Here is a 22,848-nt window from a genome sequence, read left to right as displayed (position 1 = left end):
TCATCCAGAAGCAGGCAAGAATTTGTGTACCAGATGTTATTGCAATCCATTCAGTAGTTGCTGATACATTTCACTCAAAACCACAGATGTGGACCTCCTGATGCTGCAAACATCAAAGTCAGGGGAGCACCAAAGTCAGTAGGATTCATCCTCTGGGCAGAGGTGAAACTATTAACTAACAGCATTGCAATCCTTAGAGCCCAAGCACTTGTATGGCTCAATACAACTAAGTTTGTAGGAGACACATCGAGGTATTTTGACTTGTTTTCTGGTGCACGTTGAAGGTTTGTGAACAACAATTAATTAGCTTGAAACGCTGCTAGGGCGTTTGTGTCATTAGGGAGCTGAAGAAGTCAATTTAATTCAGTTCTGGTAGAAATACGATTCTTCATCTACTACAAGATCTTGTCTTTTCAATTAGCTCTAAGTGTGACTGAGATGGAGGGAGCTGATAAAAACCACTCTAGTGGAAATACTATCCTTCATACACAACAAAATTTTATATTTCTAATTACTTCAGACGAAAAAAAGTTGGGCATCTATCATTTTAGCACAACTTTCACATAGGGTAAGACCACTGTTTAAATATATGGGTCTGTTTCTAAATGCAGAAAAAAATACAGATTTGTCAACACATAATGACCTTGACCTTAATTCACTACTATTTAGGTAAAACCCAATTTTGGTGGATTAAAGCTGCTATAACCAATATTCTTGTACTCAAAATGGGTGAGTACCTGAGTTAGTAGAAACATGATTGTACCAAATTTTTGTGTAATTTCAAAAGTTTAGCTGACTGTTGAAAGTAACACCCAGGTTTTACATTACCTATGCAGCTCTGTAGTTTGGCTAGCTTGTTGTATTCAGAGGGTTTAATGGAGAGATATAAATGTGTGTCGTCTGCATAACAGTGAAATAAGATGGTATGGTGCTGAATGATATAACCTAAAGGAAGCATAAACACAGAGAAAATAAGTTGTCCAAGAATAGATCCTTGATTTATGCCACGTGTTGTCTGTGCAGTTGAGGAGATGAATGAATCAATTGAGACATAAAATGTTCTATTTGGGGTTAGGGTTGCAGATTAATTGTTGCAGCAGCAGGGAACAGGATTTAAAGACTTTTAAGCAATTTAGCTACAGAACCGAACTTGGACAGACATTTGTCTAAATGGAAAAAGACAAAATCTCCTTTTTTTGTTATTATTCTCTTGTGGGGTTTAGGCTCAATCAATTATTCTACTTTCTGCTATTCCTTCTTTAGGAAGCCAATAAATAAATAAATAAGGAGATTATTTCATATCCAAGATATAACAAATAAAGTATCAGCTTTTTTGACTACAATAGTTCTGTAAGTGAGATCTCCGTAGTTAGGATTAAATAGTTTTCACTAAAACAGTTTACAGTAATTGCTCCCATTATTCTCTGTCCTTGGGAGAAAAATAATGTATTCTGAATGATGACAGTCCAACAGCAGCATGATACTTACTGCCATTAAACCTCGTATAGATCCCTGTGCCACTTCCACTCCACCCAATACCTCATTCCTTATCTCCTCTCTCTTCTCCTACATGCAAATTTTTCACTACAGTAAAGACAGTATCTGTGTGTGTGCGTGTGCATGTGTGTGTGTGTGTGTGTGTGTGGTCTTGTCATTGTGCCTCAGCCCGTCTCCAGATGTCAGGGGCAGGAGGCCTGCAGATGGTCATCATTCCCCTCTGACAGCGACAGGAAGAGAGAGATTGGGAGAGAAACAAATAAAAGATAAATGAAGTATGTGACCATCACAAGAACAGAGAGAGAGAGAAGAGAGAGAGAGAGAGAGAGAGAGAGAGAGAGAGAGGAAACATAAATGAAGTATGTGACCGTCACAAGAACAGAGAGAGAGAGAGAGAGAGAGAGAAAGGAAACATAAATGAAGTATGTGACCAACAAAAGACCAGAGAGAGAGAGAGAGAGAGAGAGGGAAAGAGAGAGAGAGAGAGAGCAATAAAAGACAGTAAAGAGACTTTTCTCATCACAACAGTGGCAATATTGCTAACACTCCACTCTGCTTGAGGGGACATTCTGTACAAGGAAACTGGTGAAGTGAAAACACATCAGAAAGTTGTTCTTTACACTTGTAACCCTGCTTTGAAAAGCTAACACCACTTTTCTCACAGTCAGACTGAAGTCACACATTAATTATTTAAACATTTGCACTTGTTTGGCACATTTTTAAAGATGATTCCTTTGGAAAAAATGATGCAAACAACATAATAAATTCAATGAAAAAAGATTGTTGATGCAAAGTAAAAGTATTTTAGACGGATTATTTTTTTACACACAGTGATACTGTGGTATTTGGTTTTTCCAATATAAAGATGGCAGACCATCACAAGGTGATTCTTCCTGACCCTTTATGACCCAAACAGATTTTTGATATATATATATATATTTTTAATACTTCCCTATGAAAAGAGAAGATAAGCTCAGGGGGATGTTGCCTTTTTTCCAAGGACCTTGATAAACGCACATATCTGTCCATCTATCTATCCTTCCATCCATCTATCTTTTCTTTCTTTCTTTCATATGTGTGTGTGTGTGGATTTTTTCAAATGAGAAAAAATTACCTTGAGCACAGATGAAAAAAATCTTTAAGTAACCGACGAAAGCTTTAATGAACAAGTAGATTACCATAGAGAATATTCTTTTGATGTGAATGTTGGCATTTGGAGAAGATGAGGCACTGAAGAATGTTGGATTGGGCAGAAAGAGGAAAGAGAGGAATGGAAAGATGAAGAGAAGGTTAATGAGGAGTCTGACGCCCTGGGGAAACTTTCCTTGGCTCCAGACATACAATTGCACACACACGCACACACGCAGACACACACACACACACACACACACACACACACACACACACACACACACACACACACACACACACACACACACACACACACACACAAACACACACACTTAAACACCATGGTAAAAAAACACAGTAAAAGCTGTTAACCTAAAGCTCAGCTTATCAACAGGCCAACAAAACAGGAAGGCTAACCTCATTAACACGCTTAAACATACTCGCATCGCAACACAGTAACAGGACAACAGGCACTTTTGTGAAATGAAAACAAGCATACAAACAAAACATGACAAGGCAATGGCCCAAAGCCTGCTGCCTTGATGGAACTCCATAAATAAAGAAGAGGATGTACGTATTTCGAAGTGCTGTTGGTTTGGCTTACAGCATTTGTTTAGCACACTTGGACCAATGGGGTGTTTGGTTGTGATTGAATACTATTTTTTTTTTTACAGCTATATTTGTGAAAATACTCCAAAGTGAAAACATTTGAAGACAGTGCCCTCAAATTGTAGGGTGGACAAAAAAAAGATGATACAAGCTGGAAATGAAGACACTGGATGTGATGAAGTTTTTAAACTGTCTGTGATGGTATTGCGTGTATGTATTTGCAGCATGTTTCTTTATGTTGCAAATGCAAATGGGAAAATGTAATATTGCTTGTACCTGTATAGCGCCCTTCTTGTCCTCCTCGCACTAAAGGTGCTTTAACACTACATGCCATTTACCCATTCACACTCATTCATACATTGATGGCAGGCCAGCATGGAAGGTGCCGTCATCCATCAGGGCTAGTCAGCCATTCACCATGCCACATCGACTGGAGGAGCCGGGGATCAAACAACCAATCTTCTGATTCACGGACATGAATGTGTTTCTTAATTTGCTTTTGTTTCTTTTTTTGTTAAACATGATACAAGTACTGATGCCATTCCCATCAGTCTCAGCTTCACTTTATGTAAAGTGCTTATTAAAAAATGTTAGCATGCTAAACACTAAGATGGGGGACATGGTAAATATATTATATGCTAAACATCAGGTTTTCTTGGTGCGCATGTTAGCCTACTGATGTTAGCATTTAGCATTTAGTACCACAACAAAGTTGCTAGCATGGCTGTAGTTTCTAACGGGAGTGCATGTCAGGATGGTGTTGAATTTCTGTAAATTTCCCAAAGCAACAATCCATCAATCACACCAATGTCATTCCAATATTGGCCGTCAATGCAGAGGTATAAAGAAAAGCATGGTTTGAACTTCTCTCTTCTCTTCTTCCTTATTTCTATCACTTTTCTGTCTAAATGTCCTCCATTATTGCCATATTTAAACAAATATTGCACTTGTCCATTTGACGGTCTTTGACCGGCCTTTAAGTGTGGTTGGTCAAAACTACTCTTAGTCTTCTCTCAATTTGCTCCTGTTTTCTTAAGTAAGTTGCAGTGCCTTGAGCCCTCTGTAATCATTGTCAGGATGGGTGGCATCAATTGAAAGGACAATCCGGAGAAAAAATGTGTGGACTTTTACAAAACACAACACTCAACAGCACTTCCAGATTTATCCATATATGTGTGGGCATAGTCTTACTCAGAATCTTTCCCCACAGCCTCTCCTAAGTGACCTTATTCTCTACCTGACAGTATTTTAATCAGACATCTCATAGTCCTAATAAAACAAAGAGCATATCTGAAGAAGACGAGAAGGAGAATCATTCCTTTGTAGTGCAACCTTGCAAATATGAATCATTCATTGACCCTGTTTAAAACATCCCGCCTGGAGTTCCAGAATCTTTGATCATCACTGATGTCTGTCTCTACCTTTCTGTCTTCAGCTCTTTCCTGCAAGCTAAATGATAAAGATTTCAATCCGCAAGCTGCATTTAAAAGAATAGTGTGTGTCAAATGTCAGTGGGCACAATGGGTTTGTGTATGTGTGTGTTTTGGTGGAGGGCATGCTCTGTAACCTTTGAACAGCTGTAGTGAAGAGAGGAATGTTTCAGCTTTGTGGTGTGAAGTGATCGGTGCCACACACACATGCACTCACAATTATTCATGCCCACAGTCTCTGTATGACCTACTCAACAAAACAGGAAGCAAACAGACCCACAAAGTAAATATAGAGATTGGCGAAGGGTTGAAATTGTAATGCAAACCATATTAAACCAAACCAAACCAATTTTGTTGGTACTGAGGCACACTTTGGCAAAAGTGAACTTGGTCTAACTGGGGGAAAAAAACAATGAAAATCTAGTCATTAATACTGTTCAAGTGAGTTCAACCTTTTTTATTGGATATTTATTTTAGCACAAAATACCGATGGACAGCTGAGCATGCACAAATGGCCTGCCCAATACTGAATTGCTGATGTAGAGGAACTTAAATTCTGTTTGAGTTCAGTTATCCTCTTTTGGGCTAAAGATAATAACCGGCATGGCATGGTGCTTCAGACAACAATCAGACAACCAACCAGCGAGAGAGAAGAAGATAGAGATAGAAAGCTTAGATCCATTAATACATAGTCATAATCAGAGTTCAGATGAATGTCTGTGCACCATTTTGGAAGGGCTTCTGATGCTCTGTGGTATTCTGGATAAGGATATATGCTGTTTGAAATCATCAAATGAGACAGGGGATTTTGCATCCAGAGCCCACAGCGATCCTGAGATTCTCTCATGCTGGCAAGTCATTGAGAGAGTGGCCAGGAAATGAAAGAAGGACATGGAAAGAGGTTTAGTGGAGAGAGAGAGAGCATTATGAGTTGAAAGGATGAGGAGCCTAAAAAGAAGGATGAAAAGTAAGGTTGATGTAATTCTTTAGAGGGATTAGTGCTACCTTCCGCAGGGTTTTATACATTTACACATGGTTAAGCACACATACACACACACACACACACACACACACACAGCCACACACTTATATATATATACCTATGAGCATACACGTACACACAAGCAGGATTATCCTTATCCAGTATTGATCAAGTCACATCTGATGCTTTGTTCATGACTTCTGGCAACATGCATACTGGCTGACTCTGTCTGTGTGTTAGTGTGTGTGTGTGTGTGTGTGTGTGTGTGTGTGTGTGTGTGTGTGTGTGTGTGTGTGTGTGTGTGTGTGTGTGTGTGTGTGTGTGTGTGTGTGTGTGTGTGTGTGTGTGTGTGTGTGTGTGTGTGTTTGTGTGCACATGAATTTGCTGTGAGATAAAGCAGCCTAATCCTAAAGGAATGGAACATCTTCTCTCTTTCATCATTCCAACCCTCTTTCTTTTTTAACAACATTTAGGACAATTCAATGCTCCTCAAGAAGGAAGAGAGGAAATATAGAAAAAAATTGGGAGATAAATGTTAACAGAGATGAAGAGAGAGAGGAGATTTAGCAAGGGAAAGAAATGTCTATATTATATCTTGTCTCTTCTTTTTTCTGTTTTCATTCAATATTTCAGAATGTAAAAACAAGATGTCATATTACTGTACTATATACACAACATTATACAAAATTATTATTATTATACTAGTAAGAAAACAAATTGTTACAAAATCTCACTGCCATTTTATATTCATGATTTGTTTTTGATGGAAGCTTCTCTGACTGAGTTACTTTATAACAGTTGGATGTAATGGTACTGGTAATTGTGAGAGGCACAGAAGAAAGAAAATTCAAAAGATTTTGATGCGTCTATTAGAATGTCAAAGTGAATATTTAATTTTGTTTGAGAAAGTATTGAATTCCAGGTATTTGAGGTTTTTTTTGCAAAGAACTTGGTTTGCATGTCTTTATACAGACAGCAGTGTTACAGGAAGTGCTGCACTGCACATAATCGGAGACTTGGTACTGATCATTTTTGAAATACCATTGAGTTTACCTGTTTGTAGATTTCCAATGATTGGTGTACTTTTCTGTTATTCAGTTGGTCCAGAAGGGCTGTGCTGGGTGCTACCCTCTCTCCTGCCCTCTCTTTCCCTATAGAAAGTGACGATAACATGTGCATCCAGTTACTGCATAGATTTTACAATTCGAGAGAAACAGCCAAATACTAAATGAAAGGCAGAGTAAACCCAGAAACCGCCATAAAATACACACAACTGCACGTATATCAACAAGCACCCAAATACACATATATAGATAATGAGCGTGTGCACGTGTAAGAGTCGAACACACACATACGGCATTAAGCATCCGCTGAACGTATACAGAGCCCTTCACAAGACAGATGCGTTGGTAGTGCAAAGGAAATGACGCAAACAGGAAATTCTCCAGGATTTCCCACAGATCCCCTCCTCTTTATGTGGTGGATATCTGGTGGCTCACGCTTGGCCGTAAACATGTAAATAGACAGAAAAAGCTGGTTTGGTGAAGGAACAAAGGATCTGGATCAGACTTGTGCTGATGATTTTTTCGGTGTCGGAAATCAAAATGTAAGAAATGGCTTTTTGAATCACAACCCTGTTCTTGATTGAACAGGAACAACGACTGCACACTGTGCAAATAACACTGCTAACCACAGCATAGAGGACGTGAGCAGCTTCAGAGATGATGATTCCTTCTGTGAGACATCTGTAAGCCAAATAAGAACCTTGACTTTAAGATTTACAGGATAATTGAGGAAGGTGCAGCTTTTTAAAAAAATGTGGGATGAAAGGTTGCACGTTAAACATCCTGGCTAGCTTGGTCATAAACCACAAAGACAGGTTACAGTGTTAAGAGAACTACAGCAGAACGGATTTGCTGAGGATGGAAGGAATAGTTTGACATTTTTGTAGATTGAGGATATAACTGAATGAACCAAAATTGACCAAAATAACCAAAATGAGCTGTTATGCAAGCTGTGTGCGTGCGGTAACACAGGGGAGCAGAAGATTTCCATTGGGAAGAAACTAATACCAACATTACTTATGGTAAGCGTGCACTTATTCACCATGGGTGGTCAGTGGATTTTGAACCCTTAGCCTTAGCAGTGTGTTTTTGCCAACTCTCATATGCGACCCAAAGAGATTGATTAAACCTAATGCATCTGAGTAATCTTCAGCAGATTTTGCTCTCGGTTTTATGAGATCATCAAAGCTCTGCGTCCACTGAGTCACAGTCTTCTGTACCTCTGATAAAGAGCACACTTCCCTCCAATCTGTTCTCAAAGCATGACCTTTGAGAAAAACTCCCCGTGGCTAGAGCCTGTTTAGATCTCACTAATGCCTCTGATAGGAACGTCCACTCTGGCAAACACGCAGCAGATTTATGACCACACCATCAAAAGCTCTGTGATTACTCCACTAATGCAGACTTAGGAAGGGTTCGGTTCAAATGTTGCGGCCAAAATTTAATGTATACAATTGTGTAAAAAGCATTCATGTAAACAAAACAGATGGTTTCAAAAACCTTATGAACCTCAAGGAAACAATGAACACGAGTTTTAAATGTGATAAAATGTAGCTTTTGGGAAATTAAACAGTGAGAAGGACAGAACTGGTAAAGGAAGACAAAATAAACATTGACAGATCTTGTTATTTAGATAAACATTAAATACACATGAACATTTATCAACAAGTGAACAAGACTGAACAACAAGATTTCCAGCTGTAGTGAATGAGTTTAAGCTGCTTTCCGCCTGAAAGAAAACCACAGATCATCAATCCTACTGACACACACAAGCGCTCACACAAACTCACACACACACTGACACCGAGGTCCCAGGATGGTAAAATCATTGGAAATGTAAGGGCTTCTCTCCATCTAAATCCATGTTGCTATGACGACCACCATGGAGAGTATGTGTAAACTCCCGAGTTCGGTCATGGTTATGTAACAGTCAGTTGCTCCACATGCTCGGAGCCTGACTAGCTTTTATTTGTCACCATGAAAAGAATCAGATGATAACATCATCACTTCTGTTTCGCCTGTATCAACTCAGAGTAAAGGTGTGACACATATCTGACAATCTTTCTGGTTTTTGAATTGGAAGAAGCCACTTTGTGCCCATTTAAACGGCTAAAGGTGGATAAGATATGTGCTGCTCCTCCTGAAAAGGACATGAGGTCTGTTGCTGTGAGAGAGAGCTAAACAAACAAAAAAAAGGAGATCATAAAATAGGCAAACGTAAAGTGAAGACAAAATTTGTTTCCTAACAGACCACAGCCCAGTTCCCAAAATCCAACTAATGCAAAAGCTCCTTAAGTAAAGTGCTTTTTTTTAAGTGGGATCTTTGAAACCTGGTGTGTTTCTGTGTATGTTTGTATGTTAGAATGGGAAGTCACACCTCATTTACACATACTGCGCTTGTTCAGTATGAATAGGTCCAGTGTTTCGTGTAGTAGAGTAGCTGCTGGTAGCAATACCGATCACTGATCCCCAGGTACCAATACCCTCTTCGCTGGCCTGGAAACACACACACACACACACACACACACACACACACACACACACACACACACACACACACACACACACACACACACACACACACACACACACACACACACACACACTCAAAAACACATTATATAAACTCATACACAAACACACAGCTAACTAATATTGAAGCACTCATGAAAACAAGAAAATCACAAAATTATAATCAAGAAACAGACAAATAGCACAACCTTGACCACTGACCCCGCCCTCCACACCACCACACAGACACACACACACACACACACATATACACGGTTGTGTTTCAATCACTTTAGAGGAGATATCATTGACTTTCATTCATTTCCTGGAGACTTACCCTAACCATAAACGCTACCAGCATAATGATAACGTGAGGCTTTACGTTATGGGGGTTTTATCCACAAAAGGATGGCGAGTAAACAGATTTATGTCCCCACAACATAAGTACTACACGCCCACAAACACAGCTGTACAGGTATTACTGTAAACATCTCCTCCGGGCTCTGTGTGACCACCTACAGAATAATAATTACTGACACACGGAATCACTTTCACACAGAAGGGCTAGATACTATATGCACACACACACACACACACACACACACACACACACACACACACACACACACACACACACACACACACACACACACACACACACACACACGTTACGATGTATGCAGACAGGGCAAACACATACATATAAACATATGCAAACACTTAAGTGTACCAAGAGACTTGTTACATTTGCATTTTATTTATTTTTTCTGCACACAAAATATGCATATATGCACGATCCAACACACACACACACACACACACACACACACACACACACACACACACACACACACACACACACACACAAACACACACACAACCGTTCTGCTTAATCTAGTTTGTTTGCTCTCTCCTGGTGTGGCCTGGCTTGACCAGGTATGGTTTGGTTCTGTCTACAAACAGCAAGGGTATGCAGTGCAGAGAAAAATATTTTCTTCTCATTTTCACTTCAACCCAATCTCTCGAATTATGAACCATGAAAAATGATTAATCATGGTTGAGGCCCACCAATTTATATTCCTGTAATCTACTGCCAACGTTGACAGCTGTTTGTGTTCACTATTGATTAAATGTTACAAGCTGATTGGGCACGTATTCTAAATTATAGTTTCCTTTTGGATTGCTTATTAAACATAAAAAAAGAGAATTAGATCAAATTTCATCATTTATGTCTTGCAATGGAGAAACCAGACACACCCAGTGCCATGCGTAGGTGAATAAAATCTCAGCACAGATTTGTGTGTTTACTGGACTCCACGTTGTCCTGGAGTGACGCCTGAGCTGCAGGGAGAACCAGAGCCAAATATCCGGTTCACATTAACAGCAGTCCGCTCCAACACACATAAATGCACGGGTGCTTCCACAAACTAAATTCAAATTTAATTATTTCTCCTCTGTGTTGCTTTTTTAATTTGTGAAATAGGTTAAAGGTTTCATTCAGTCTAAGTTGTGTTGAAAGAATTAAAGAAAAGCAAGCATCTCATGAGTGTCTACTACTGTTTAAGCCAAAATTTGATCCCATGCACCTTTTCACAGGGGATTAAAAGCCAGAGTAAACTGGCCAATTTATTTTGAATTATCAGTAATGTTCTCAACAAAATATGGGTGAATTATGAGCCCAATCTTGATTGAAAACTGAAACAGTGGACCTTTCAGTTTTTTCCAGAGGCCCACTTCAACAAACATGACCTGTGGTGCATGAAGACACTCACAGCCACACACTACACTGCAGAGACATAGCATCAATCAGGTGAAATTGTTTGTGAGAAGATCAAAGAGTCAGACAAGATGAGGAGTCAGACAGAAAGGCAAGGATAGTTCATTTCCACAGTCAGCCTTTCACTTGACACCACCTTTCACCCTTAACACCTAAACCTTGACCTGAAGTGGCTGTATACGGACATAGAGGCGGTTCAGCACTTCTAGGTAAGTGCTAAGGTCAAAAATAGTTCATGTTTGATGAGTAAAGTTGACAGAAGGTCAAAGCCTTGGAAAGCTCCATTACGGCAACAACTAGCAGGACCAAAGTCACTGGGGGAATGCGTGCTTGTGATTTGAGATGAGAATAACTGATAGGAAAAGGGTGCATTTAAGACCCGCACACACCGGAGGATAAACAAACATCTCTTTCCATTGAGTTTGTATATTAAGGGGCCTATTTGTCCTTGTTACAAACACAGAAAATGCCTAACAGCCAGAACTAAGTTTTTATAAGCTGTAATACCAAAAAAACTGTGCCTTTAAGAAGACAAAATTGAGGCTTCAGCAGGAAGAATGGGAAAACTGTGGGATCCTGACACTCAGTTTGCCTACGTGTGCAGCAGGCATTTTGTCAAAATGTCAGTTTTAGGCTAACTTTATTACTGTAAGTTGCGCTTAACCATTTTGACAGTGTGCAACTTGTGTTATAGAGGAATATGGGTAAATCAGAAAGCTTTGCTGTCTTATGATTGCAAGTGCCTTAGCTGGCTCAAGTAGCTAGCTAACACATAGCTAGCATTGGAATGCTATTTTGTCCAATTATTATTTATGTTATTTACTGCACCCCTAGTAGACATAGGGCTTAATTAATGCTTTGACATTTTGTTTCAGTCCTTGGTTGCATATTATGGCGCCGGTTGTTTTCCCAAGCCGGTTGGCATCATTTCAGAGAATGACTGATGCCCTCTGTCTCTATAGAGTCGAGCAGAAGGCAGAGTTTGAACAACCTGCACGCTGCCAAAGTGCCTTTAAGAATCTGGCCTCTCTCGACAGATAGCTACAACCTGTAAGGTCATGTGACCCTCGCTATTGCATATTATTGTTTAGCAAATTCTAATTCACAAAGGATGTTACAAGTTTTTCTCTGTTCCTTAATAATAATAATTAAGCCTTTATTAGTCCCACAATGGGGAAATTATTTCTCTGCATTTAACCTATCCCGGAGGAGCAGTGGGCTGCAATGAAGCGCCCGGGGAGCAACTTGGGGTTAGGTGTCTTGCTCAAGGACACCTCGGCATGTTACCGGTAGAGGGGTTTGAACCACTTAAGGACTGGATGGTGTAGAAGGCCATCTTAAAGAAAAGTTGATGTACATTAAACTAAGCCAAGGTCACAGTCACATTGATTCCATATATCATAAGTCAAAGAGTTGCCCTAAGAATGGAATTTACAAAAAATTCTGGGGTTTGATGTAAATGGATGCATCTTATCTAATTGCTATTTCTTTAAACTGATGGCAGCAAAGTTTTTAGGCATAATTCTACATCGCTTGATCTTTTATATTACTATAAGTTATTGATCCCTTTGTAATTTATTCCTGTGGCGCTGAGTGTGGTTAATGTAGGAGGAAGAGGAGCCTGTCTGCAGAGGTGCATACCACGATCCAGAGTGTTATCATTTTTATCTATTCTAATGTGTGCGTGCACGTCTCCAAAAGCAATTTGTATCTCTTCAAGCTATAATATTGCAGTTATATTTTTCCTGACAGAGCAAATTGCAACTTGAGTTTCAACCCCGCAATGGTTGAGGATTAAACTCAGATGAAAGATGGTTATTCTAAGCAGGCCATTGATTCCAGTAAGAGACAAACCTTCCCTGCAGAGAATGTTGTTTGTCTAAGTGTTTCTCCAGCCAGAGGATATCAAACCACCCATGAGTCTGAATGCAGAGTAACATGCAACAAAAGACAAATGTCTCTGTCTGAAAAGTAGAATACCGGAGTAAATTCTCTGGCTGAAGGAAGAGCTACATTCCCAGACTCATGGCTATTCCATTGCAGGAAAACATACACAAGAAGAAGAGATTATGCAAAACCTCTTTTATATCATTTAAGGTAGAAAGTCTCACTGGTACCATTAAAGTGAAACATGCTGCTAGACAAACACACATGCAAACACACACGCATATAATGTCACACAAAGTCATGTGCATGCAGGGATGCAAGAGCTGCACACACAGAAGCACAGTCAGGGTTTTATTGGGAACAGAGGTAGTGGTTTGTACTGTGAGGGGCACTTTGAGAGTCACTAATGTCAGAGCTAAAACTGAAACACAGCCTCCGGTGGAACACGCCCCTAGACTACCTGTGAGACTCACACACACATACACACATACACACACATGCACCCAGTTACACTCCTACAACACTTTCTTGCAAACACACACCTGTTTGAGGCTCATGGCCTTGTTTCAACTGGCATTGACACACCTGCCCTGAAGTGTGAATCCATCAGGTTTGGCTGGGTCCATGTTTGTGTGTGTGTGTGTGTGTGTGTGTGTGTGTGTGTGTGTGTGTGTGTGTGTGTGTGTGTGTGTGTGTGTGTGTGTGTGTGTGTGTGTGTGTGTGTGTGTGTAAGAGAGAGGGAGAGAGAGAAGAGCGATGAAAAAAGATAGGACAGCAAGGAAGTTGTTTGAAGTGAATCTGAGTATGAGAATTTGTAAAACAATTGGATGATGACCTCTGCTGTGCAATGTTTAAAAAAGTGTTTTTTTGTTTGGCGTACAGCAGATATTGAATTCCATCGGACAATTTATACAACAGAGATCTGAGTTCTCTACAAGTTGTACAATAGTAGACTATTGTCTCCAATTCAACACTCAGAGACAGAAAAACAGGAGGACTGAGAAACAGACCCACATTCCTTCTGAGCAAACCTGGACTGCGACAGACGGGCTGTCGAAGCTGAAAATATTTTTCCCGGAGAAACCGTCTCGTTAAAGAGGGAGGAGAGTTGGAGTTGAAAAGGAGAGGGAGCAAGGAGGCAATAAAGCATGCAAGCCAGGCAGAAAGAAAAAAAGTCACAGCGAGCGAGAGAAGGGAGATGAAAGATTGCCGCTCTCCTAGTGTGCTGCGGCAGAGGGAGGAGGAGGAGGAGGAGGGGGTGGAGGGAGACTGTGAGCACCTTAACATCAAAGAAGAATATGAGTTTGACCTCTGCAGTAGAGGACAACAGGGTTTGACCCCTGGCCTCTGTAAAGATACAGTTACTTGGAAACATCTATGATATGACCTTGCACACTGAGTGGAACAAACACAGTCATTATCTGCCATTTTCACTTTTTGGTCTCTTTTCTTTCTGTTCTGCATGACTTACTCTGCATCTTTATCTCTCCTCTGTCTCACCCAAACAAATATATCCACTCAGCCTTTATAGTAAATAAAATAACCGCTAGTCAACTTTGTCTTTTTCACCCTGAAACACAAACACACACACACACACACACACACACACACACACACACACACACACACACACACACACACACACACACACACACACACACACACACACACACACACACACACACACACACACACACAAAGTCAGAGGTAAGCACGGGTGTGCTGTGAATGAGATTTCAATATTGCAGAGCTTAAAAAACAACTACAGAATAACACACTTGTCTCATCAGCCGAAATCACAGAGCAGAGCTACACTAGAGACAAGTGTCACCTTCTCTCTGATTGAGAAACTGCAGATTCACCCTGTTTGTTCAGATTATTAGTATTCTGTTGCAGAGCATGAGCACTGGTAGGAAGTCATATCAGCATAACCATCAAAACTGAGGAGCAGAATACAAAATTGCTACTAACCGGATCAACAAAGCCATATTCACCGACAGTTCCTGAAGCTTTTGGGGGGGGGGAAAATTCTCATTTCCTGAAGCCACCAAGAAAGAAGATATTAAAGTCTGAGAAGTGAACAGCATACTGACATGATGTTTTACAATTTATGGATAATCAAGTTCACTAGATTCAATCCCTTGCTGCCTTTTGAAGGTGCCAAAAATACAAAATTCCATTAAGAAACACTGTCTGTATTTTATTACTCTAAACAAGATATGTTCATTTTTTATTTTCAGACCAACTTGACTTCCACTGAAAACATTGTGAGATCAAGCAAACATTCAGAGGGACATTGTAGTAAGTTAGGAAGAGGAAATATAAAATGAAGCGATTGGTACACAATTAATCCCTGAATATCCAGGTTCTGGACGACAATGGAAGTAGGATTGGAAAGGTTGATTAGCACTCAAATATGTTTAGACTTTTTTTTACCATGATAGCAAACAAAATCCCAGTTAGGAACAACCCTATCACATTCTGGGGTGTTTGGTATACAGGCCTATGATCAGACAGCTTAAGGTGTGAACACTGTAAGGTTTACTCAAGGCCTCTACTACAGGCAGCTCAGAAAACTTTGCACCATCACAAGGTGAAACGGGAATACTGTTCAGTTATAATCAGATTTTTAGAACAGATTTGGGAAGTGTAGAATATTTGGAGAATTAGCAGATACACATCCAGGTAGGTATTTATCCCCCCCAGCTGTAAGCCTACCAACCTGAGTTACATCACAGCTCAGAGAAACACCTGGGTGTACTTTACATAACACACACACACACACGTGACCTTGCACAAATGCACCAAAAAAACTGAAGAATCATGTGCGCACAGCTTCATGCACATACCATACACAGCAATGTAAATGGCTGTGCACGGGTCTGGAGCAGGCTATATAAAATTAGTAATACATGAGTCTCTGTGGACTGCGGCTGTGCATCTGTCGAGTGCATCAGCACTCAGACGGTACAGTACCTGGCTGGCTGGCTAAGTGATTCTGTGTGTCTCATCTGTCTCTACATGACCAGACTGGATAAGCAGAGCCATTTGTCTAAAAGAGTCCTGTCAGTGAAATCACTGAGGCCAGAGCAGCTCCACTTCCTGGATGGATAATGAGCGAATGCTGTTAGGTGACAAAAACAGCTCCCATGAGAAGTGAGTAACCGTACTGCAACAGTAACAAAAAAGGTTTGGCATTGTTGGTTAACGACATTCAGTTAAAACCAGGTAGTAAAAACATGATTTTGCTGAAAGAAAGGCACACTATAGAAAATATAAATATATAATATATAATATAATTTCACTGTGAGCTATAATAAGATATAGGTAGCTCAATCAAGAATACCACATTTGAGTATTAAATTCAATGCATTACTTTAGTTAAGGCTGTCAAACTTTTGAAGTATCTCATTTGTCTGAGGCAGAGATGAATGTGACATTCTAAACAAACTGGCCTAGTTAACATGCATTTGTTTGTACAGTACAGTACATCAGGGTATGAGCACAATGCGACAGGCGCTCTGTAGCTCCTGTAACCATTATAAGGCAGACATTGATTTGATGGTTGGGGCTCTGAATTAGTAAACAATCACATAGAAAATGCTTGCAGTGGATACCTAGACAACAACATGCTGTACAGACAACCTACAGATTTTATCGTGTGCTTTGAGGGAAGTTATCGGCTAAACAGCTGACAGCAATTTACAAAATGTTGCCTCAGTTCAGTGTGGCTACTGTGCTAAGGAACAACCAACATGTATGTAATCAGCTTCTATTGCGTCAAGTAAAGTCAAGTGAAGCGTATTCATGTATCTCTTTATCAGAAAGCTCTTTCACCAGATTGAACTTTTAAAGTTAAAGCAAACAAGACAAACCAACTTGGCCAAGCCTAACACAAACACCAGCAGTGAAGCTGAGAGGACAAGGATGAACGCACCTGATAAAGCTCTTCAGGGACAAAAATGGAGGAAGCTTGAATAGAGGTAGTCAGACATGCCATGGCTGAGGCAGCGAAATGTGGCAGGATAAAAGAAAATGAGCAATAACACAGACAAAAACAATGAGGTGTTCTCTGCATTAATTTACCACACCGAGAAATTTATCTCATTTTAATATAGCGAACATAGTGAAAATGTATAAATGAGACCCAGTGGGAATACAGAGATACGCTGCATCCTGGAAATTTGGAGAACGGTGGCCTTCAGTGTCACATAAGAGGTTACATTGCAATACCAATTAGGTTGGTTTCCAGGGTGTTTGGGGGCAACATCATGGCTTACTACTGAGACCCTATATGTAACTGGTAAAAAGAAAACAGAAATAACTTTAGTTTTCTGCTTGCTAAGAAAAAAAAAAAAAAAAAGTCTGCAGGGTGTGAGATGATCGGATTTTATCTTCGCAGGATCACAGATAGCTCAAACCCTGGTAATGGTCCTACTGTGTGACTGTGCATGTGTGTGTGTGTGTGTGTGTGTGTGTGTGTGTGTGTGTGTGTGTGTGTGTGTGTGTGTGTGTGTGTGTGTGTGTGTGTGTGTGTGTGTGTGTGTGTGTGTTTGATAAGAGAGTTTTTGCAGTAAGGAAAGTCAAAGCCAAACTTCCTTCCTGTCTGAGTGATATCCCAGGCCAACAGTTACACACACATACTGTATTTTCATCTGTCTATCTCCCTCTCTGTCTCTACTTAAGGGCAGTGCAAACAGATCAGACAGGGAACATCCATGTGAATGGTACAAAAACACACACACACACACTCCTGTCTAGCGCCAGGACAACCTGGGAATAGAGGACACACTCTCCTCCACCCCTATTTAAGAAAAGATAGAGGGACAGTAGAAGTATTTTATTTCTCAGCAGAGAGTCTAGAAACATGAAACACAGACAAAAAATGTAACCATCAACCATCTGTGCAGTACATTACATGCTGAAAAGGAAAATGTGTTACAATCTCCTGACTCCTATAATTGTTTATGTTTAAAAGTTGATCTATCTGTACTATTTTTACCAGCAGATGTGACTGCTTCACAAAAACAATTTGCCAAATTATCCTTTTCGCAAAAAATACTCAAAACAGAGGCAGACATGGCTCACTAGAATGCACAACTGGCCTGAAATGTGTGTTATGATTCTGCTCAGAGTGAGCAAGCTTTAAAGAGACAGTTCACATAGATATTCCCCCTTGTGATCCCATAATTGTTATGCACTAAAATAAACAAAAACAGCACATTAGGCTGAAATGGAGGCATCCTCTCCTGCTGTTAATTATCAGCAACAATGCTGACCTCAGCTGGACCAAGTGTGTTACTGCTGTTGTTTACGCTCCTTTTTGGAAAGCAGCGGGCATCAGAGCAGGCTGAATTATGTAGAAACTCTGCCACAGAGAATAGTCTGATGGAGCATACAAACAAAAAGAGAAACGGACAGACAGACAGACAGGCATGCAGACAGAAAGATAAAAAAGGGTTAGATAGGCAAGACAGAAAGACAGCTGTAGCAGATGTATAAACATAGCAATAGAGAGGTGAGAGAGAGACATGGTCAACAGACAGAAAGCAAGAGAGACAGACAAACAATAAACAGCATCCCACGCTTAATTAATTAGACAGCGAAAACACCGCGGGGCTCTCGGCTTCTTGAAGGATATTTAGGCGTGTAACATCCTCACAGCAACACACCCACACTCAAAAACCCAGACACGTGCAAAAGCAGGCATGTACGCACACACGACAAGGGAACCTTGTATCACATCTCTTCACAGCTTTTAAGATGAGGAGAGGGGTGAAGAAAACAGGGATGAAAGAACAAGGAGGGAAGTAAATGAGTTGGGCAAAAAGAGGGGGAGCGAGTGTGGGAGGAGGAGGGAGGATGTGAGAGCGAAACAGAGGAAAATTGAGAGGAGAGGAGCAGAGATGGAGTGAAGATCAGATGAGAGGAGATGAGGCCCGATGAGGTAGAGATTGATGATAGGAGAAAAAGGAGAGGAATAGAGTGTGAGAAGGAAAAAAAGTGAAGGGATGCAGAGAGAGGAGGAGGAGGAGGGCAGATTAGATGGAAGAATGAGCCAAAAAAAAGAAGAGTAGTGAGATGCAGAGTGGAGTGGAACAAAAGGCGCAGGCAGGTGAGAAAAGAGGAGAAGAGATACTGGAGACGCTGTGACCTCACATGCTCGGCTGCAGTGACGCTTTGAAGATCATCTCAAGGTTGTTAGATAAGAGGGTTCCAATCCAGACGAGGGGGGTCGTGATAGTGGAACACAAACGGGAGGAGGGCCAGGAGTAAAAGGAAAAAGCTGAGGAGAGGAGGCGAAAGGAACCGTGAAGAGATAAGACGAGGATAGTGTAACATTGAGAGTGATAAAGACCGTAGAGAAAATGAGTCAGTGACTGAAGATGCTGTGAGGCATGGATCTGTGTGTGTGTGTGTGTGTGTGTGTGTGTGTGTGTGTGTGTGTGTGTGTGTGTGTGTGTGTGTGTGTGTGTGTGTGTGTGTGGATAAATGCATTGTCAGGCAGGCATGCATGAAAAGGTGCACTGTGTGTATGTATCAGCGCAATGTGGTATGTGCGTGGAGGCACACATTTGCATATGTGGCATATGTGACATGTGTGTGTGTGTGTGTGGGGGGGGGTGTCTTGGCAGGAGTGATTAAGTACAATGAGCTTGCCAGCCAGTAAACAACCAGACATGCTGTGTTCCATTCCTTAATGAGTTACCCTTATCTGTTAGCCTCCTCTCCTCCTTCCATGCACCCCCCCCCCCCCCCACACACACACACACACACACACACACACACACACACACACACACACACAATGACGGTTGACCCCCCCGACCAAGCACCTGCAAATTAATGTTAATGCCAACACGGTAAACATTGTTGAATGTTAGCATATTAGCATTTTCATTGTAAGCATGTTAGCATGCTGAGCAATCAACTCAAAGCATCACTGTGCCTATTGCAGCCTCACAACTCCACATTACACACGTATGGAACTGTAGACTCGTAGTCTTGTTCAAACAATGCTTTAGTTCAGTCTTTGTTAAACCATGGGGAGTAAAACATCCCACTCAGAAGGTGCCGTAAATCTCTGCTCTGCTTCAAGCTAACTTCACCTCCACCAAGTGACATCTAAGCTACAGTACAAGACAGGCAAGTTTCCACAATGGTCATTGCCACGAATCTGAGCATGGACTCCCTGACCAGGTTTTAGTTTACAGCATGTCATGTGATGTGGACAAGATTAATTAAAACTTAGATAATAAATGCTTGAGATTTAGCAGTCATCAAACACCAAAAAATATTACCTGTAAATAGTTTCCAGATGCTTCTCATTCCGATTTTTTAAATATTAGTCAGGATCTGTGAAAATGATGTGTGTACCCAGAAATGATGTGTGTACCAAGGTAAGTCCAGCCATCTGGACTTATCTTGGTACACACATCATTTCTGGGCTGCACTTAGCAGATGGACTTCACCACCTCTACAGTAAAACATATCCTGCTGAAATAACCTCAATCATGTTGCCACCATTCAAGAGAAAGCCAAGGTACAAAATATAATATGTTCAATTAAACTGAAAATGTGTTTCTGTGGCCAAGTGACTTTTGATTTAGTAAAAATATAGTCCACCATGTAGGCCGTTGCTCTGGAAATGTCAAATTGAAATGTCAACGTTAGAATGATTTTTCTGTTCTGCGCACCTAACTCTGGCTTCTCAGGTCCCTTTCTGCACACGCTGACATCAAACAAAAAACACCTGGTCATGACTTGAACTCATGCTTTCTAATGTGTTGCTGGCCATAAATCTAATTAACTGCAGTTATATCAGGTAAATGGGATTAGAGCTGGGGCAAACTGTAGGACACATCAATCTGGTCTGGAAGTCAGCCATTAATTTCGTTCTTTCACATCTTACAGGGTCTCCTTGGCCAGCTGGCAGGGGCTTCTGGTCCCAATGATTTACAGAAAAATCGCCCTATTTTGCTGCAGTAAGGACCTAAGTAATTACACAACATGTGCACTATAGATGCATACTATAGATAATCCATGTAGAATTATTTTGACAATGCTTTGAAATCTTCAGGAATAGTTTGATATTTTGGGGAATAAGCTTATTCGCTTTCTTGCTGAGAGTTAGATTAGAAGATCGATACCACTCATTTCTCTACACTAAATATGAAGCTACAGCCAGCTGCAGATAAGCTTAGTTGAGCATAAAGAAATAAAGCAGCGGAAAAAAGCTAGCTTGGCTCTGTTAAAAGATTAAAAAAAGGCTACCTACGGGCACCTCTTAAGGTTCATTAAAATTAAAATGTTTTATCAAAATACACCAAACAAAAGTGTACAAATGTTGGTTTTACAGGGAATATGTACTAAAACTATTTCATGGCCAAGAGCAGTGACTTCCTGGGGTCTTGTTATCACCATGAGTGGAGACTCCAGCAAGCCACTTATCCAAGCCGAGAAATATTCCAGCACATATTTACACAAAACACAACATTTTCTTTTGTTTTAAACAAGATTTAACATGTTAATCTGTCAGCTTTAATTGTGCTCTTGGATTGTTTTGTTATCTTTAGACAGAGCCAGGCTAGCTACGTTCCCTCTCTTTTCACTCTTAATGCTAGGCACACCAGCAAGAAAGCACATAAATGGGTCTCAATGTAAATTCTACCACTTTGTTGAAAATGTAACTTATTGATAACCAAAACCCAAATACCAATTTAAAACATAAGAACAACAATATCGCTGCTAATTTCATGTGTACTGGGCATCACTTGCCAAATTCTGTGGTAAGGAATCATATTAAATACTAAAACCAGAGGATGCATTAGCAAAGCTCTCCACATCTCTCTAAATTCCTATGAACAGTACCATACATATTCTGAATTAATTGATGACATACAAGACATTTAAAATGCTCATAAATTGTAAAATACTGATATTTTTATTTTTTCAAAAATGCAGCAAAAATGTTTTATGCTTGACACAATCCAGCCATCCGCTGAGTCAATAAACCCATATGAAAAAAATATTCAGTCAATCAAACATACATTAAATGTTATTTTTATATCATTTTGTAAAAGTTCTTTGCTTGTCATCCACAAATTGTTCAGCTTTCATTGTTCATGTATTCTGTTGACAATTAACTTAAATCTCTCATGAAGAAGATACTTAGGATGAGAGGAGGTTAAATAGGCCACACTGTGACAAAGCTGCATGTAGTCGCACAGATGAGGCTGGGAGGGGAGGGCAGGGTGGGGGTGCACGGGGTTAGGGGAAGGTAAGAGCAAGAAAAGAGGATAAACAGGGAAGTTATTAACAATATCAGGATTAGGGCCTTTGGTTAAATTACTGGTTAGGATCAAGGTTTGTGAGTTCAGGGTTTCCTGTTTAGTTGACTTTTAGGGTTTTAATCTTCATATCAGACAGAATTTGAACATTGGTAATTTCCTAATGGCAACTATGACAGTACCACATCTCTGGTACATGAATTGTCGATATGAATTGGTTGAAATAGATTTTCTTAAAACTGCAAATCTCAATTTGATGACACATAAAAGTAACCACCACCACCGTTCTCAAGCACTCGCTGTGAAGTCAGCAGAAAAAACCTTCAACTTCTCTCTGAAATTAAATCCATCATTATTTCCGCAAGATGTTGGTGGTGGCTTTTAATAATTCAATTCAATTCTTTTAAATAATGTGTAGCTGGCAATTTGAAAAAAAGTATAGCTCCATTAAGAGGATATTGAGGATGGGGAAAAAACAGTAAGTTTGGAGTTATTTGCCTTCAATGTCAAGTCAAACTATCAAGCAAAGACACGCTGATCGTCCCTCCTCACCTCCACCCAGGCTGCTTCTAATTAATCAAATTTGGCTCACAATAATTGACAACATGGTTGCAGATAGCAAACCAAACTCCAGGCTTTAAAATGTGGGTGACAGATTCCCGTTTTTCTA

Source organism: Anoplopoma fimbria, chromosome 16 (assembly GCF_027596085.1).
Source record: "Anoplopoma fimbria isolate UVic2021 breed Golden Eagle Sablefish chromosome 16, Afim_UVic_2022, whole genome shotgun sequence".
Taxonomy (NCBI): Eukaryota; Metazoa; Chordata; class Actinopteri; order Perciformes; family Anoplopomatidae; genus Anoplopoma; species Anoplopoma fimbria.
This window is presented reverse-complemented; position numbering follows the sequence as displayed.